General features: G+C 42.1%; 1 protein-coding gene and 1 long non-coding RNA gene across 14 annotated transcripts in view; one reads left to right on the plus strand and one right to left on the minus strand.

Moving 5' to 3' along the window:
- Positions 1–14980, plus strand: part of LOC308198140 (uncharacterized protein) — a gene marked incomplete at its 3' end in the record, with an annotated part of 176686 nt that overhangs the window by 89950 nt on the left and 71756 nt on the right. The gene's annotated exons all lie outside the window — the stretch shown is intronic.
- The window catches only part of LOC308198158, a 63774-nt gene that overhangs the window by 44832 nt on the left and 3962 nt on the right, over positions 1–14980 (minus strand). The window contains exon 3 of the long non-coding RNA XR_013953666.1: positions 8363–8511. This is a non-coding gene — a long non-coding RNA (uncharacterized lncRNA). The remainder of the gene's footprint in view (positions 1–8362; positions 8512–14980) is intronic.

Here is a 14980-nt window from a genome sequence, read left to right on the forward strand (position 1 = left end):
ACACACTTTCATGAAATACTAAAGAGAAACCAAAAAAAAAAAAAAGAAGGAAAAAAAAAACAAGAAAATAACCCAAGTCCATGTCACTTCTCAGCTAGTTTGGTTATTGCTGCTCCTGAGTACTGTAACATATGCACTTTCCCTTTTGAAAATGTATCAAAGTTGTTATTTTGGGGGTGGGATAAACTCTTACCCATGCATATCTTATGTTTCGAAGCCAAGAATGCTTGAGAACCGGCTCTGGATCCGCACATCAGATGCATAAGTGATTAGTGACAAGTGACACAGAAACAGAGAATGTGCCGTGTTACAATGAATAATAAACACGCGCAATTTATGCAGGCAGAGTGAGTGGGGAGATGGCATCCTGTGCCTTTTTCATATAAATAATGTGAATCTCAGCGAGCTGAGGCCAGGCACTGCCATCAGAGGAGCCGGGATGGGACAGGCGTGGAGGGGTCGCGGGCAGGCAGAGGGCCGATGGGTCTTCCTACAGTTTTGTTACGGAGCAAGCTGGCAGTGCTCAATTTTGTCCAAGTGAGAGCAGAGACAGGCAAAAAATGTACACAGGTTTTACAGGTCAAACATTTTCACTCTCTGAAAAGAGCTGCTAGATAAATGAAAAAAGTTCCTCAAAAAATAGTGGTATAATTCTGTGGATTTCCAGACAGCATCCCTGAAGTGTCCACCATAAAGACACTGCCTTGCAAAGGGGTTGGTGATGCCTATCTGAAAAAGCCATTACTAATTAATTTCTGACTGTGCAAGCTCTGTTTCCAGATTTTCACAAGCACGTACCTGAGCAGATCCCCTTGGCATGCCACCACCTCAGCGAGAGGCAGTGCATCAATCACATCTGCATGGGACGGGGGCACGGGGCCAGATTCCTACAGTCCCCTGCTCCCCATCTGGCCACATACTGTTCTCTGCCCCTTGCTGCCCTTCCAGGAAGGAGCCCTGCCTCCGTGAAAAAATTAAAGCAACAAAAAAACTTTTTTTAAATTAAAAAAAAATCCCCAAAGCACCTGCTTCTTAACTCCGCACATTTTTTTTTTCCTGGCTGTCCTGGCCTGCCAACTCCGAGTGAGCGTTTCTCTCTCGTTTTTACACTCTCTCTACACTTCCAGAAATGTACGCACTTGGATAAAAGTAGAGCTGAGAGGGGAAAATGCATATTCTGTTACAAAAAAAAAAAAAGTTGAAAAAAGTGTCTAAAAGATGGATGCATAAAGAAATCATACCCGCACTTCAACTCCAGGTCTGAGTTATATAAACTGATCTGTGGTAATTACCAAGCTCCTCCAGATTAATAAACAATTACCATAGTAACTACACCGTCGTATGAAACCTATGCTCATGAATTTTTAAAGCATAAATGGAAATACATGCCAGCCAAGAAAGTCTCCCATTTATTTCACTCCTGGAAGACGAGGGAGCTGGGTCCATTAAGGGAGCCCGGCAAGCCACCCCGGCCCCATGTATTATGTACTGGCGGGGAGAGGCCAGCACGGGGGTGGGCAGCACCTACCGCTCGCGCCCCCAGCACTGGGGCTCGAGGCGAGGCAAGGCAATGAGCTTCTGTGCCGAAATTTAAGGGCTTGGCTCACCAGTGAACTGTCCTCGGTCGCCCGATGAGCTCTTCTTGGTTTTTGTAGTGGTGAGATGTGGGGGAAGTCTTCAGGTTGGTGTTGTGCGACCATGCATGGGGAAGGTGTCTCCATCCAGTCCCATGCTGGCTGAGCAAACTGCTATGAGAGCATGCCCGCGTCCAAGTACTAAAATAACAACACGGCTTTCTCCTCTGCCAGTATCAACTCACATCTTACTTCCATTGGTAAGCATTCTCTTCGAGGGCTGCACCCTTATCCCAAAGCTTTGCCTTGGCTGAGCCCGGCATTAGGGCAGCTCACAATTCGTTTGTAACAGTTAACAGGAAAGGTATCAAAAGTCCAAATAACAATATTATATGTCAACCTGTTGATAATTCTGACAGGAAAGCTGAAAAGCACTGCTAAGTTAAAAAATAATGACATGCAGCATTTGCAGTAATATTCTAAAACGAGAGGTAAGCCCTCCGTAAGTTTGCGCTGCTTACTTCTGATAATTGTGATGAGCTGGAATAATACCCCGCTTTTGCAAGAAAGTATTTCTTAAAACACTTTCAGAGTAAGGAAGACCATTAAATCCTTGTGGATTGAAGGTAGAAAAATAAATTGTATGTATTTTAGACTTTGAATGATCTTCCTATAGCAATTTTAGAGGGGAAAAAAAATAGGAAGAATTCTGCAATTTTAATCTCCTCAGTAGCTTCCCATTACTAAACAAGCAGAACGCCACGGTACAAATGTGGATGTTACATGTCATCTTGATCTGCTGCTTTTTTCTTTCATTAAAGCTTTAATGCAGCAATTATGGCTACGTTGCCCTATAAAAAAAGGAAAAGGCAGTTTACTTTAAAAAGTGAAATTGCATAGCCTACTATTTAATTATACACAAATGTAAATGGCCTATTTTTCCATAACTGGTTATTACAGCACTGTTTTACTTTCTGAGTTTTCACAATCTCTAAAACCTACAACGCTTCCTGCTATATAATTGTTTTGCTACATTATTGTTTTCATCTTATTTTTTCTTTTAATGCGAGTGCAGCGGGATAAATCTTGGTTTTAAGCCAGCCAGTACTTCATCTACTTAAGCTTTTATAGATGAAGATTGCTGTAATTATCAGAATACCCGCTTATTTCTGAAGTATTATCTTGGCAACCTGCTGGCATTTACAACCAATTAACAAGCTTTGCCCATTAGTTGCATAAGGGGTATCACAGAGTAAAGCCATTGTGTGCTAATTTTCTATTTTAGATAATCAGTTTGGCCATCCAAAATGGAAAGGGGAAGAAAAGAAAGGTTTGACACACAGTGGCAGACATGTAAAAATGACTACATGCCTCCCCGAGACAAAGGTATCCAGCGACTGCATGATTGCTTCACTGTCGTCACCGCTGGGTTTTAAGTATTTATTCCCTTTGTCTCTTTTGGAAGATAAAATATAAAGTACAGCTTCGGCAAAGTAATCATGTCCTCTTTTTATTTTTTAAACAGACTGGCTTCTCCCTCTGTCCTCTCAGGCTTGTAATTTCACCAAATTGTGCAAGTGTTAAACACGATGTCCAAAAAAAGACGGAGAAGGAGAGGAGGAGAAGGAGCGGGAAAGAAAGAAACCTGGCCCTGGGAGCAGAGACCTGCTGCTCACTCACCTTGCCCGCTCTGTGCCTGCTTTAAGCCCTGCATGTTTTTAACCAGGCTGCCAGAGGCAAGCAGGATCTGGCCCTACCAGCCCTGTGCCACAGGGGCTTTGTCCCTGCCCGGCAGGGATAGGGGCAGGGGCCCCCAGCTGCTGGGGGAGGCTTTTTGGGACCCGCGGCAGGATGCTGGTGGGGCAATCTTGCTGGGCACTGCTTGTCAGTGGGGGGCAAAACTGTCTTGAGTTTTGGGGGCTTTTTTTAAAGTTTTTTTTTGTGTGTGTTGTTGGGTTTTTTTTCTTTCTTTTTCTGCGTTACATTTATTCATTGCCTCTTCTGTGGAAGTGTCTGGGGTGTGCTGGGCAAGCAGAGGGGAGCTTCAGAAATGGCAAAAAAAAATAATTAAATTTGACCTTTTCCTTGTGCATAGGAAATTATGTCTGTCTTGTCTCAGTGAAAGTGCTACATTTCAGACTCACCTTTTTTGTGGTGGATTTTCGCAGGAGAAGGCAGGCACCTCACACAGGGCAGGTCTGGCATCCCCACAGCACTGTGGGAGCAGCACCAACCCGTACTGGTCGTACCCTGACCAGGTACTGGCCACCCAAATCCAGCCCTGGGTTAAGGTGCTGGCTCCTTTCCCACTGCCTGGTGCCGAGGGGGAATGCATCCCCAGCCGGGTGCAGGGAGCAGGAGGATGCCCCTCTCCCTGCCATAGCACCACGTCCCCAGGGCATCCCCTTTGGGCAGATCCTGCCTGCAGCCCAGGCATTGTACTGCAAAGACAGCAAAGTAAATAATGACAACGCAATGACTGTGCTGGAGGCAGCAGGGCTCGCCTGTTTAATTGCATATAAAATGAGATGTTAGACCCAGTCTGTGCTTTGTAATAAGGGTAGAAACTAATCAGTTTAAAGATGAGCGCGGTCCTTAAAACGTGGTTAGATCCCATTTATTCCATTGAACAGAACGGGTGGATGGCTCCCATTGTAAAATGGTTTTATAAAATGTAGCGAACTGTACAATGACGTGTTTTATTTGCCTCCTGTGGTTTAGATTCATATTTTGCTTTAGCATAAGTTAAACAAAATTAAGAGTATGATTACACTAAGAGGGTGCAGCCAGTGAAGTAAAGACAGAAAACGTTGAACTCCTCGAAGTCATAAAGAATTATCAACTGTGCAATTAGTAAAGACTGAACATATACACTGATGTCTATTAAGTCATAAATGAAAGAGAAAAATGTTGTGCTTGGCAATTGGATGTGTATATTTGCCTTAATTATGTTAAATTAATTGTTATTGGCCACAATCATTAGAAAACTTCAGATTTAAGTAAGGTACAGCAATAAACCCCCTCCTAGAAAATGGATCTAGTTAGAGAGCCAAGCCACTTGGAGATCTGGGCTGCTCAGCGGGAGGAAGCGAGAAGGACAGATGAGCTGTGAGCTGGGGACAGCCCCAAGCTGCTGGCAGCCCATGTACCATGGCACTGCCCCAGAGTCCCTCCAGCCCCCAAGGCAGCCCCCAAGGTCGTGGCTGTTCTTGTTGGGGCACCCCTGGATGTTCCTGTGGAAGCAGTGGCTGGGCTCCTGCCTGCAGCAGGCTGTTGACATTGCTCCTCTGCATGGTGGTGAGAAGATTATTGTTGAAATGTAAAATAAAAAGTGGATTTCTCCCTGTACTTCACTCCTGAAGGACCCTTGAGAGATGAAGCTTATCCCCAGCTAAAGGAAAACATTTTTGTGAAGGGCCCTTGTATGATACAAGTGTCGTGCGGGTTTGGCTGTTAGCCTGGAGCTCCGTGCGCCTGGTCCCCCCGAGGTGTACCTGTGTCCCACAGCACAGCCTCTGGCCACCTCCATCCATGGCACATCCTCCTAGTGGCACTACAATGGGGATTGCAGGAGACAACAGGCACTATCCAAAAATGAGAGTTTTGGGAAAGCCACTGCACTTCTGTTGTGATGTTTTCTTGATGAGAAGTTTCGATTTCCTGTCCCAAAATGTGATTTTGAGATTACTTGAAGTTGCATTCGATTTTCCTTCCAAATAGAGATGGTTAAGGCCATAGGACAGGTGTCAGAAGGTATGACTGCTTCCCTAGGTTTTCATTTCACTAACTAGAAAGTAAGGAAACCTATTTTAGTTGAGTTTCTTTCTGAGGCTCAAGTAGGCCACCAGCCTGAAAGAGCAGTCCTTCACCCACCACTAACCAAGCCATTCCCAGTCACGTCCAGTATGTCCCAACAGCCCCAGCAAGAAGACAAGAGTGACAACTGGAAAATGGGAGCAGAGAAACTCTTCCCATGGCAATGAAAGAGCACAAGCCCCCATTATATGTTCTGCCTCTTGCAAGGGAGGAAACATGCTCCTCCAGGACTCTAATCCCCATTGCTAATATTATTATTAAATATTTACGCACCACCATAATTTTGCATGACACTTCACAGAGATAAAAGGTGCTATCTCTGTGCTGAAGATCTGAGACTACATCAGGCAAACAAAGAAAGCAAAGTTTGCAGGAAGAAGACATGATGAAGATTAAGAAACCAGTCTAATGCTGGTGACCCAGAAGCATTTTTAAATTGCAAGAGAGCTTGGGACTAGGGCTGAGGAAAGCAAGCACCATCGGGGCTCATTTTGCTTTTAAAGAAAAAGGATGTTTTATTTTATTTTTTAATTTTTAAAAGGAGTCCCAGCCTAATCAGTAATGATGGGAGATTATCCCAGGTTTCATAGAAGAAATCAATTTATGGATGGAACTGAAAGATCATGCAGAGAGATAGGTACAGCAGTACTCACAGTATCACCTGTGACAACAATGGACAGAATATACGGGGCAGATGAAGTGTAGGATAAGGCATACAACAATATATATAAATCTGCAGACATATACACATGCATGCACATATATATATATATATAAACATACGTACACTGCTAGCAATTCAGTTAGATTAATTTGCTTTGGATATTCCATTATTTTACTGTAGTCCTTGTATAGTACTTAAAGAATCAGGTTAAGCATTCTGCATTAGATGTACAAACAATGCTGCTTTACCTCCACATGGGTGTTGTGAGACTTTAATTAATGTTTGTAAAGTGCTTTCAGATCCCCAGAAGAAAGGCACTATAGAAGTGTGAAGTCTGATTATTTCACGGCATACAAAAGTAGAGGTGAAAAGAAATATTCTCCTCCTTACACATAAAACTACTGATCTCAACTCCTGCATTTAAAAAAACAAGATGTTAAGAAAGAAAAGAATTCTGACCATGAACCTACTTCAGGCTTCCCCTTTGCCTTTTTCATCTGATTTCTGGTTGAGTGAAATAATAAACTATTGTATTGCTGTAAACTCTTTGTAAGTAGATTTGACTAAGACAACAGAGTTCAGTGCCAGCAGCTACTCTGATCATTCTTTTAAATGGAAATTTACCGTCTGCTGCATCACATGGAAAAAATATAGAACTATTTTTCACAGCTTGTTCACTGAACAGATTATTGGAGGAAAGAAAAAATAAAAAGGCTTCATTTTCTACAGATCCCAAATCTCCGTGTAGAAAGTCTTGGCAATTTCCTTTTGAGAGGAGACAGATTTCACTTTCACATTGATTTAACAATGATAAGAGCTTCCAAAATGAGGACCTGATTCTGAAAATTTAAATGGTTAGCCATGCTTGATTCAATAGCTTATCTATGGGAGCAAAATAACTCACATGCATAAGTCTATGTAGGATCTGGTCCTAATATAGAACCAGTTCTTGATGTCATAAAATCTTTTTTAACAGCATCTTGTGTTACATTTAATTTATTTCACATGGCCTCATAAAATAAGATAAAAGCTTGTAAGTCTATAAGTCATATAAAGAAGATGGGGAAAAAAAAAGCCCTACTATGTATTCATGTTTATTAAGTATTATCTTTGTGCAACTTACAGAGATTTAACTCCAGAATTTCCAAATATTTTTTCCCCTAATCCTAACAGCAGTCAGCAAGGGCTGCTAGTGCTTGATATAAACAGATTACAGCGCACAGGCTTTTTGGGGGGAAGAAAAGCTTTCCCGAGGCTCTCTCCCAGACGGGCCCTCCTGCTGCCCTTGCCGCAGCAGGGGAGGCAAGTGACAGGGGCAGTGATGCCTGGGCATGGAGGGAGATCTGCTCCGAGCACAAACCAGCATCACTGATCACAGAACCATGGAATGGTTCAGGTTGGAAGGGACCTTAAAGATCACCCAGTCCCAACCCCTGAGGCGGTCAGGCAGCAAGTAAGCATCCAGCGGACTCTCGCTATTCACTAAGCTGCACCTTGTTCTGGCTCCTGTGTTAATACAGAAGATACAGTATTTCAGAAGGGCTGCTTTTTTTTTTTTTTTTAACATAGAAAACATGAGCTCGTGTGTGCCTAGGCAAAACTGAATGAGTAAAAAACATCTAGACTGCAAGAAGAGCAGTGTATACACTTTGTGTCTAACCTCTGAATTTAGCCCCTGGCAATGGCACCAGGAAGCAGAAAATGCACAGATAAATTGTAGGCAAAGGCAGTCATGTGTCAGAGAGGAAAACTGGGTGCAGTGTGGCTAACTGCAGGACAATGCTTGACAAAATCACATCAAAACTACTGGTGGTTACATGAGGGAGACCTGGGGAAAACCATCTTGAAGCAATGCCCATCATCTCTGACAAGAAAGAGTGAAAAGCGGGCTGCTACAGCCAAACCAGTATGATTTCAGCAACTTTAATGATTTGACCCAAAAGTGTAAAATGCCAAAACAGGGCAGCTTCTTATTCCTAGTATGGGTCATTTACTCGTGCAAGTCTATAAAGAAAATTATTACAAAAGTGCCTTCACCATCTCAGAGCATGTCAGTGACTTCAGAGGTCTGCTGATATGATAACTTGCTTGCCAACAAGAAAAAGACTTGTAAAAATAAAAAGCTAAAAAACAGTACACTGTTTGTGATGCCATGTGTAAGGAGCAATATTAACAAGCTAAGGGAAAGTTATATTAAAAAAAAAAAAAAGCAGTTGCCTTTTTTTTTTCTTTTTTTTTCTTTTTCTTTTTTTTTTTTTTTCAGTTTATCAGTGATAGCCATTGCTGTAAGAAAACAATGAGGTCTTACCTGACGCTGCCACTAGTACAATGGTTTTCCTGCCAGCAGGGCACTGATTCGGGAAGCAGCAGGAACCATCGCCTCTCCTCCAGGAAGCACAAGCAAGAGGCAACCCCAGGGCAATGTGGTGGGCAAACACTGCACCTCCAGCCTAAGGCCTGGAAAAGAAAAGTTGCTTCCGATGAAATAAAAGAATTCCTGAGGACAACTTTCAGTAAAGAAAAACTCTAACCGCAATCTGACACAAAAGTCAATAAATAGCTTTGGGATTATCACATACCTCTGGTAGGCAGTGGTCTAACCCAGGCAGAGATGCTTTTAGAACATGGCTTTTCTCACCAGCCCTTGATATTTTTCTTGCAATCAAGGCAACATCCACACTGAAAAACCTACGCCACAGCTGTCAGGGCTTCTCTCCAGCAGATAATTAAATTCCACTCAATTGCCATTGTGACAAGTGAGCTCAAGTTTGGTGGTGCCATCCCTGCCAGCCGAACACAAATGAGAGCCATCAGATGCACACTCATTAATCACTTTGCTGGAAGAAGAGGTGCCACATTACTTAGCGGCATCCTCCCAGGGTAGGTGTTCAGCCTCCAGGAGGTACCTGACAATAACACAAGTACATCTCAAGGGATGATTGTGTTCGGATCAGTGTGCTTATGTGGGAAGGCCTGGCAAAAGTGGAGCGAGTCAACAAGTTTAAAGGACTTTCAAGATCTCTTGCAAACCAGAGAAAGGCAGTTTAGCTTGGGCTGTTGCGTGGTAGGATTTGCTAAATGCAGAAGCCGAGTTGTCAGAGTTCTCTACTTTGGTTTGCACTCTAAAGTTGCTCTTTTAGATGTAGAGTTTATATTTTCCTCTCCACCTGATTACAACAAGCACATCACATGTTTTTGCAGACGTCTTTTTTCCTTAAAATTGAACTTTTAAACTGAGTTTATCCATCAAAAATCAGCCTGCACATTAGCTAGGACCTATTCAGCTCCCTTATAACTGCTTCATATGTAAATCTGCTGTGTATTTCTAGGCTAATTATTGAACTATCCAATTTTAAGTACAGCTGGAAGAAAACTGTAATTTGTTCTTACATGGGAGAAATACGACTTTGCTGCTGGCATCCCAGAGAGACTCCTCCAGCTGATGAAGGGTGACTAGGTCACGTGCTGAAGAACCATGTGAGCTGTACCTGTCCCTTCACTTTGCATGTTTCTTGAAGGATTACATCTCATTTTCCACCGCCATAGCTCCAAGCAGGCTGTGGTGGAGCTGGCTGTTGTGGAGGCATGTGTCTGCCCCAACCCCCTCTGCTAGCCAAAGGCCCCATGGCCTCCAAGCTCTCACCTGGTGCACGGGAGGAGGTCTACAGTCCAGTCTCCTGGAAGACTCTCTGAGACTGAATCACATAGGATGCCTATCAGGTGCAGGAGGAGTCAGGCAGAGATATTTTCTACCTGTGTGGTGACAGCCATGTTGCATACACTGTGACACACAACGCTTGGTCCTTTGTTGTGCCTGTGTTAGGGCCAGCCAGCACGCACGCTTTTGAGGATGCATCCTGGCTACGCTGGCATGGAGCAAGACTTTGGAGCAGCTGGGCAGCATCAAATCCAGCAGCTCCAGTCAGTGGGACGCCAGCACCAGCAGCACTGGGTGGCAGCTGGGAGGAGAGGTCTGAGGCTTGACAGCACCTAAATGCTGGGTGTAGAGACTGCCAGCTGTGGCTAAATAGGTTGGCCCCTTTCTCAATCTCATCCTAGGCTCCTAAAGGCTGAGTTTATTCATCACCCTGTGCGCTTTGCTTGCAGCATTGGCTTCCCTGCTTGTCAACACGCCGATTTCTGAATTCTCAGTGCAAAGGAAGCCTTTCATGGTTTGGCATCCTCTTATATGTTTATGCTTCTCAAGATATATTCTCCAGCCAAGTCTTTAAGTTCTTACATTAGTCCCCAAGCCCAGACATCAATCTGTTGCTGATCAGGTCTTTTCACATCATGCTGCTTTTATCTGGAATGCTGTTTTTGATGCTTCCAGGGAAGCTCTGGCTGATGTTTTCAAGAATGTGGTTAATATTTTTTTCCTTTTTGTTTAAAATGATACTTGAGTACAGCTATTTCTTTTAACCTTTTGCTTTTACTGTAAGACTTTAAAAAGTAATTTGCCTTCTAAATGCTATTATACCAGGGAGGTCCTGATTTGCATCTTTGTCCTTGGGTAGTGTAGAAGCAGCACAGGGGTCTGCAAACAGACAGATACTGATTTTTTTTCCCCCTTTTATAGTCTACAATAAAAAGTTTCTTTAAAGGGGAAGAAAAGAGAGGCACATGCTTAATATTGCAGAAAAGCCTTCTTGAGCTTGATACATTGGAGAAACAGTTCAAGAACACTTCATCCTCCTGCAACTATTTCCCGCACTTCTGCCAAGGTTAGGGAAACCTTGGGTTAGCTGCCGTCTGAATACCGCAAGCTGGTATCTGTCTGAACAAGTTCAGCTGACTGCTTAGAAGATTTTCTTTATTCTTTCTCCTGTTGTCTCTCCACTTTGGCAAATAGAAATCGCCTTCGTCTTTGGGGGAGGCCTCGGCCTGAAAGCACCCAACAAAGAGCGGCAGGCTGGGGGTCAAGGTCCTTCCACTGAGTCCCCCAGTTCTCCATCAGATTGTGCTGGTGATCAGCCAGCTGTCAGGAAAACAAGGCTCTCTGGATCAGCGTGGCATGGGACCAGGTGGGTCATAAAACGAGATAGCGTTAATAAATGACTGAAAAATTAGAACAAAATTTAAAAAAGAAAAAGAAAAAAGAAAAAAAAAAAGTGCAACCCCCTCCCTCATAAGTAAATGCCTGCTTTTTCACACCAGTGAAGAAAGAAACCAGGTAGTGGAAAGCAGAAGTATCGGGCAAGTATGGTGAACTTACCCTATTTGTTCATTTGACTTTAAATGAAAGCCTGGCCTGCACAACTCTAAGAGGAGGAGGACATCCTGCCCCCCTTGCTTGCTTTGAATTGCCGTTATACTACAAGCCAGCCCATTCATTTCGCCTGGGTGTGCTTTCACCATAAGGTACAGGTCAACATTTGGACTGAAAACATCATTTTTTCTCTCATGTATTTATTGGGTGATTAACCAGAGCCAAAAATAGAAGTGTTAATTTACATTTAAACTTTTTAAATTCAATATCTTAAAAACCAGAAAACTAAAAAATAAGCATGGAGTGCCTCATGCAGAAATGGTTTGGATTAGATCATTACATTACGGACTGTAAGCTGGAATCAGCTTTGACAGAGTTATAACTGTTTCTATCACCATGGAGCTGCCCCAGCATTTGTGCAGAGACAACAGTGTTCCTGAGCTTGTTCTGTGTATTTTATAGTGAGAGCCACCTGGATAAACCTGACCTGTTGGTTCATGGAAATAAGACAAAATACATCAAATTTCTCCTCTAATGGTTGTCATCTTTGTGATAAGGATCACTCTAATCACCTCTTTCTCTAACAGGACCATGGTCTGGCCCTAATTTTAAGAGCTATTGTCATTTAACAATGGGAAATGCAGAACACAGGGATGGGGAAAGGCACGAAGACTTCAGCTGATAAAGAGTAAGACCTTTTTCTGTGATCTCTTACTGAAACTGCTCAAGACGTATTACCATGGCTACTCACCTAGGCAGGCAACTCTTTCCCAGGTATTTTATGGCAGCAGAATGGACCCAGGGAAGGCTTTCTTCAGGTGGGGATGGATCATCCCCATGAGGAGATGTTAGCGGCTGTTCCCCACAGCCAGTCCTCCTCCTGCCACACTGCCCACATCTTCCATGCCAGCACCGGCCCCTCTGAAATCCTATGAGGGCCTGGGGCTGCCCATGTATGGCACCGGCCATGTCTGATTTCCCTCTGCTCTGTGATAGCTGCTCTGCACTGCACAGGTCAAAGTGGAGCAATGAGCAACAGGAGGCGAGGTGTCATTAGCTCAGCTCCAAGTTAAAGTCCAGTGATGGCAGCATGTGCAGGACCACAATTCCCCTAAAAAATAAGGTAGGAGGCATCTGGCGAGAGAGGGTTGCAAGCCATGAACTTCAAACCTATTTTTTTTTTCTTCTTTTTGAAAAACTATGGGCAGAAATGCCCTAGCTGTCAGTAATGAAGTTAACGACTGGCAGCTTGCACCTACACAGACAGCAGAACAGACAGCATGGAAAACAGAAGAGCAGTGCTGCTGCTCTGCAGGTTTTTTCCTGGCGTTCCCCTGGTGTGGGAGGTCTCTGTCGGGGCAATGCAGGAGGTGAGGGCATGGTGATGCTCCTGGTGATGCCATGTAGTGGATGGCCTTGACCAAATAAACCCCTGCTGGATGGCAGCAGGGACAAAAGGCGGACTGGCTCCCAGCAGCTGCAGACATCCTGCAGCCCATCCTGGGGCTACTCGCCTGCCAGCAGCAGTGCCGTTTCCTTACAATACTGCATAATGCCTTTGCACACAGCATTCGTAAATCCCCCTCCCTCCCCCTCCCCCCCCATTCCCCCAAACACAGAGCATCAGGACTCAGGAAAAGATCTGCCCTGTGAGCCTGATCACGGCTGCCCCATGGCCTGGGCACTGCCTTTGTCACACTCCCACCCCACTAGCCAAGCCGTCTTTGTTAAAGTACATACTCATTTAAGGATTACTCTAACGTTGGTCATTTCTAAGTCAATTATTGACTTGAATCGTGTTAAACTTTAACATAAATATCACCTGTACATATATTACAATAATTATATGGTTACAAAATTCTTTTAAAATAGCAATTTTCCCTTTGGAAACTAGGGAAACTACTACTGGAAAATACAGGCTCACAGACTGCTTGGAAAGCCCATGCAAAGAAATATGAAGATTCCCATTACCTTTGCATCAGCTTCTCAAAGAACAATCTATTTAGATTATTAAAGACATCTACAAATTAATTCTTCTTCAGTTAAAATGTTTGCTTCCTAAAAATATTTTGTGTAACCTTATCAGGGAGAAAAGAAGGGGCGTAGAAGGTGAGCAGCGAAATTAAAGGCATGATATCATATGCAGCTTCTAAAGCTACCAACAACATGAGATAATTTTTTTCTAAATAAAAAAAAAAGCACTGCTAAGTTTTTCTCATTTTAGCAAACTTTTCAATTAGGATTTCTTCCTGGCTATTTAAGTATGCTTAAAGTAATGATTTTCTGTAATTTGTCTTTTTCCTTTGGAAACATACCGTGCTATTGTCAGCTTTAAAAAAGAAGCAATTTTCTGACTTTTGAGATTGAGCAGGTCATGGAAAAATTACTACTGTGGGAACCTATAATTAAATAGAAAAATGCAGCTGCACTTATGAAAAACTAAAATTAAGTTTATTCTATTAATACTTGATTCTAGGATGGCATTTGACTTTTCAGATACAGGTCTTAGCTGAAACAGCACCTTACCTGCAGGACGTTACTAGCTGCATAGCTACTTGCAAAAGCAGACATGATGTAATATGTATAAACATATTGCTAATTTTTTGCTGTCCAATTAAATTAGATTCAGTTAAGCAGGATATTCATTTACACATGTAGCCTCTTTCTTTCTTCTTTTCCCGATATTGGCACTTTATCTTTGGCTATGTTTTTTTAAGGAACTCAATTAAAATAAATCTACATAAAATCACTAATGCTTATTATAAATTTAAATAGAGAAAAGTACAGAAAGGGACTTTTCAACAAAACTTTGTAGCATATCTGAAGTGGATAAAGATTTCCTAGCTTTTGACTAGTCATGAGATCGAGACAAGATTCTATACAATAGTATGATACAAAACCAGGCTTCATCATAGTAAAATGAAAAATTATCATAGTTTCCAACTGAGTGTTTGCAGTATATGAGATACAGATTTAAAATTAAATCCTAAATGAGAATCTCCAAAAAATATTTCTGTGACCCACAATAGATTTTAAAACACTGAAAATATACAGGATTAAGAAAAACTTCACCAAGAAAATAAGGTATAGACAAACTGACTAAGAATCCATTAGACATGTTCTGACATCTGATGATAAAAATTAATTGCACAGAAATATTAAAAGAACTATATAAAATTAGAAATAATGTAAGAAGACCATGTCAGTTTAAAAGAACAATATTAATTCTATTTAATAATCATTTAAAAATATAGTTTTTTTTATCATTAGCATTTAGGATGATCACCTCTCATGTTTTTCTAGGGTAATAGTAGGTAAGATTCAACAATCTGTCCTTATTGTAAGCTATTTTAGAAATCACTAAATAGAAATTTTCTGTACTGTATCATAATCTGTAAAACTATATTTCCCTTAAACTTCCACTAAATTGCTAAGTTTGGGGGGTTTTGTTTCTTTTAATAAACAGGAAGGAAATTTTCCATCTTCTTTTCATCAATCACTTTTACATATCCAGTTTTCTGTGCTATCATAAAGAACATAACTAAATCCATACTGTTTATATAAATGTCTCTATTTATAACATATAAACTGTAATCATTTCTTCATATGCAAGCTCAGCTTCACTATTTTTAATATACTTACATATTAAATCTAATACAGATAGTTCTCCATAACTACTGTGAGAATGAAAACAGCACATCAGAAATGGTAAAAAAA

The sequence above is a fragment of the Anser brachyrhynchus genome (genome assembly GCF_964034855.1).
Source record: "Anser brachyrhynchus genome assembly, chromosome: 7".
NCBI classification, from domain to species: Eukaryota; Metazoa; Chordata; class Aves; order Anseriformes; family Anatidae; genus Anser; species Anser brachyrhynchus.